Source organism: Leiobunum rupestre, chromosome 11, assembly GCF_980474605.1.
Source record: "Leiobunum rupestre chromosome 11, qqLeiRupe1.1.hap1, whole genome shotgun sequence".
In the NCBI taxonomy this organism is placed as follows: domain Eukaryota; kingdom Metazoa; phylum Arthropoda; class Arachnida; order Opiliones; family Sclerosomatidae; genus Leiobunum; species Leiobunum rupestre.
Window position 1 is genome coordinate 18,155,886 of NC_143394.1, and position 4,648 is coordinate 18,160,533.

At 32.2% G+C, this 4,648-nt stretch overlaps 1 long non-coding RNA gene across 5 annotated transcripts; it reads left to right on the forward strand.

Annotated features, from left to right (window-relative positions):
- Nucleotides 1–609: 609 nt before the first annotated feature.
- Nucleotides 610–4,263, forward strand: LOC149921885 (uncharacterized). 5 transcript variants are annotated; one of them, XR_016477221.1, is made up of 7 exons: nt 610–778; nt 847–1,123; nt 1,184–1,286; nt 2,345–2,453; nt 2,525–2,598; nt 3,211–3,376; nt 3,446–4,263. It is a non-coding gene; the product is annotated as an uncharacterized LOC149921885 (long non-coding RNA). The 5 variants fall into 5 exon arrangements; XR_016477220.1 differs by having other exon boundaries at nt 3,211–4,263; XR_016477223.1 differs by having other exon boundaries at nt 3,216–4,263.
- Nucleotides 4,264–4,648: the final 385 nt, after the last annotated feature.

A 4,648-nucleotide genomic window follows, 5' to 3' on the forward strand; every position in this document is an offset into this window, starting at 1 on the left:
ATAAAACCTATTTTTTCGTGAAGCTTACAGTATAATATATCTTAAGAACAATTCATTTATTATTTTGTGACCGTAATTAATTTTTAATTCGCATTACAAAGTTGACATTTAAGCAGACGACGCGATTCACTTCAAAACGGGAAAACGCTAGCCGTCAATTTAAAAAAGTTGTGCCCCGCAAAACTAGCGGTGTGCGCCGTCAAGTAAACGGCACAACTTTACGTCGACTAGGCCTACAAGGTAAAATTCTTCCTTGACTAAGAAGCACAAAACGCACACCGTTCACAACTTTTTTAGATCGACGTACTCCCATCGACGGCAATTTAAAAAAGTTGTGCCCCGCAAAACTAGCGGTGAGCGCCGGTATTCCAATTCAAAGCCGTTAAGAAAGTTTTAAAGACAGAAATTTAATGGATATCCCAAAGATTAAAGTTCCGTAAATGAAAGCAACTATTTGTGTCTTATCGGTCGAAGGAAATAGTAAAGACGGTAACTTAATGATGTCCTAAAACATTAAAGTTTCGCTAATGGTAAGCAAGTACTTGTGTCTTAACAATGTTTTTTTTTTAATCAATGTAGGAATTTAGATTGTTAATAGCGCACGTCGTGGCTTTCAATGACAGAAAATGTTAAAATTCATTGTTTTCAATAGAAATTTAAACTTAATGGACTTCATGGTTATTAATGAAAAACACGATGGACCTCATGTTTTTATCAATGTTAAAGTTCATTATTCTTCAAGTTAATTGTTGATTATGCCAGGAATTCGAAGTATGAGGTAAGAAGAAATTAACACAATTGTTTAAATATCATTTTTTACACTAAACAATTCGTTATACATTCTAGGTCGTGGTGGTTCGAGGAGCTCAGATCGAATCCATACCCTGGAAACAACAATGGTGATTACATTTTTATTGAGTCTGATGATGCTTTGGCTGCTTCAAGTGGTTCGCAAATCACGGCTGCTGGTAGTCCTTCGCTAAGTTAGGGCCTGTTGCAAAAGCCCTAGCCAAAGTGCTAGCCCATTGAATTTAACATGTGCGATTCTAGCAAAGCAGACTTTTGCAACAGGCCCTAATACTTCCAGCTCGGGAATGAGAGATCTGTCACGACTACCTCCAAAGTAACTTAAGACTTTCTCTTTATGACAAGAAAACCATTGACAATAATTGTACAATTTCAGAAATTTTCCTATAAATCAACCAAGGAATTCAAATCTGGGACCTAATTTGAGTCATTATGATGGAAGAAGATTCAGTCTTAGATTGCCCAGAGGCAGCGCTCCCGTAAGTCGTATAGGAAATGCAGCTTCGAGAACTTAAAGTGGTATAGCTTCGCCATCTTCAATAAAACCTCCAACTACACCTACTCAGTATCAGTAACATAGCTGGCAAAATAGTGGATCTAACTGGGTACCTCCAGCCAGCCAAAGAGCAAACTCGTTGAGATGAAACTCTTTAATAGTCATTCAAACTAATATGGAATAATTTACCAATAGCAATAGTACCGTAGTAGTAATATTTTAGAATTCCTAGAGGTAGCTGTTAAATTTAATTCTACTATTAAGCGGGGGCTTCGATTCAGTAACCCATTCCTATTGGAATATTCTTTTGAAACTTTTTTCACTCTGCGAATTGCGATGTGGCTATCATTTTTAGAAACCCCCTAGTGGAAGTGGTGCCAAACATTCAGTAGGGGTGACCTCTGGAGCCAAAACCGTCACTCTAAACAAAGCAGTTTCAATTAAAAATCTATCAATTGATACTCATCCTCAACCTTTACAACAAAAACAATGATCTTTAAATATTCCTTCGTCTTCCGAGGAATCTACAGAGAAAACTTGTGTAAGTCGCAGGAGCTCAGTGTCTGGCTCCACAAAACCTAGTGTCACGTCTCAACCCCAATCTGGCACTGGCCGAGGTTCTAGGAGAGGCGTTGGTCATACCCCAGTGGGAAGAGGAAAGGGGAGAAACGCTACTAGCTCCTCTGTTCAGAAATCTGAGTCTTTTAGTAATAGTGAACATCTTTTAACATATGAACATAGTTCCCTGTAATATACCTATTGTTATTTTTTTGTAATACTATTTAGTTTATACCTACTATATTGTCTAAATGTACTTACCGCTACATATAAGCTATCCTAACTTCGTGGTTTTTTTATTGCAAATAAATAAATAAATTATTCCAGACAGTTCTTTAATCGGTAGAAAATGGTTGGTGTATATTTTGAGCCATGTATCTGAATTAGTTGAAGATGTTGTTTATCCTATCATACATTATTATAATTTTATTGAAACAACAGAATATTTCGCAGAAGTTAATAAACGAATTATTGAACTTTCAGAAATGAAAAATTTCACAATCGATTAAAGTCCAATTGAAAGTCAAACAAGTAAATGGATGGATTCTAACGTTAACTCTTTGGTGCCAGAGGTAAAAAGAAATGAGTAAAAGTATGACTAATTAATGTACCACTATATAAAAGTATGATTAAAATACCAATACATTTGATTTCTATATACAGAATTTGGTGGACTAAAAACATTTGTCATCACGAAAAGAAACACTAACGGCAAAAATTTTCAATAAACCAGCAAAGTAAGTGTTTTATAATATTTGAAAAATTCATATTTATGGAAAAGTCATAACAAGCTGGTGGGACCGTGGGATAAATCAATTACTCTTAAAACAATTAAATTTACTGAGTTCCTTTCTCTGTTTTTTCGTTAGTTTTTTTTAAAGTGTTTTGTCATATCTTTACCCTGTTAAGTTATTATTTTTTTCCCCAGTCAGTTTAAATCTAGATTTAATTTAGTGCACATTATCTCTTGTGATATTTAGGTTAGGTTATTAGAAAATGTGCATTTTAACAATTAGAAATTTATTAAACCTCATAGTAGAGTAAATAAATTAAAAACTTACGCAAAATAGTATGGTGAAAATCTCCCAAACTGTAAAAAAAATTATTTTACACCATAAATCATTAGGTAATAACCAGAAATGCACATTTCAAGTTGTATTACTTTGTTAGTGTGCTTCTTATTTTTTAATTGTGTGCTTTTTTAATGATGAATATTAACAGGGCTAGATATTTTCATGATTTTAGCAGTTATTGTTCTTATTATTTTGTAATTAATTCAACATGTATCATATTTTGTTAATCACGCAAATTTTAATTGTGAATATTTATAAAGCCACCTATGTATTAAGTTTAGTCGTGATCTTAACAAGACCGGCAATTGGACTGATTAGGACCCAAGTTGGAAAGATCAAAATTATGTGAATACATCTTCAATTTCTTTGCAAGCTGCATTTTCCTATCACTCTTTCATTTTGTAAAGTCGCTGGACCTCAGAAATGATTCAAAGTTGATAAGGTAATTCTTCACTTTCTAGTCTCAAACTTTCCAACAATTAGTTGAATTAACTTTTTATTTTATTTTAAGGGAAGTTTTTGAAGGGAACTTGTATTCTGGTTAGTTGACTGTTTCAAGTGCTGAATTAAGCAAAAAGACCTCACTTAAATTTCTACAAAGGATGAAAAAAGAAAGCCAACCGAAAACTTTATCTGAAGCCGATTCAAATTATTCTTTCAATCAAAAGAAGCTAAATTACTGAAATCTATTAACAGGATGCAAATAATAATTGCATTAAAATCACCATAAGACTGATTGTTATAAATAATGGAACTATAGAAATTTCTTGAGTCAACAACATCTACCAGTATTAAATAATTACATCCATGTTTCACAAATATTTATGGATTTCTAATGCGATATTGTCATTAATATTATACAGTATTTTTCATTACACAGCAAAGACTCAAAATATCAGTAACATATTTTGTGTTGTGCGTGGTTGGACAGTAGCTTTAAAATAACTCAAAATCAATTATTGAATTTAATGGAACTGACATATAAGACTTTAATTCTTAGCAGTTTAAACTTAACATTTGTTAATATTCAAATTTTTACTCAAAAATATCAACCAAAGTAATAGTACGGTGAAATGTTTCTGTGTTGTATCTTTAAACGATTTAAATTGGGCACGAGATTTTAGAAATAACTCGCAAAAAGCAGGCATAAGCTCGTGAACTTGTAGAAAGAGATTTTAGTTTGGAAAATAAATATTTGGCCTTAACGGCTGTATGTATTTTATATCTAAAACTAGTTATGCATAACATTGCGAAACATTAAATACAGTGTATTATATTCCGTAATGAAGAGCTGAATAAAGCTATCCACCACATTTTTTTCAAATCATATAAGGCGTGACAGCTACCAAAGTCATATGCAAAAAGCTTAATACCATTACTGATTATACAACGTTTTAAGTGGTAGCTATAATACTCTGAAAATATTTAACATTTATCTTTTAAACAGTACAAAACAATGATTGAAGTGGTGTGATGTTTTACTTCATGACTGCATTCAAAACATGTTCACTAGAATATCAATTATAAATGCAAAAATTGTGATATTTAAAAAGATATTTCAGCGAGTTAATTTCATATTGAACATCTATTTCTACTTCCAATCAGCACACTAACTTAATAATAATCTTTTTCAATATGAAGCAGTTTTAAAATTAGGTGTAAAAATACTATTACATATTGGAATTTAAATCACACAATCAACTTTAAGAAATGT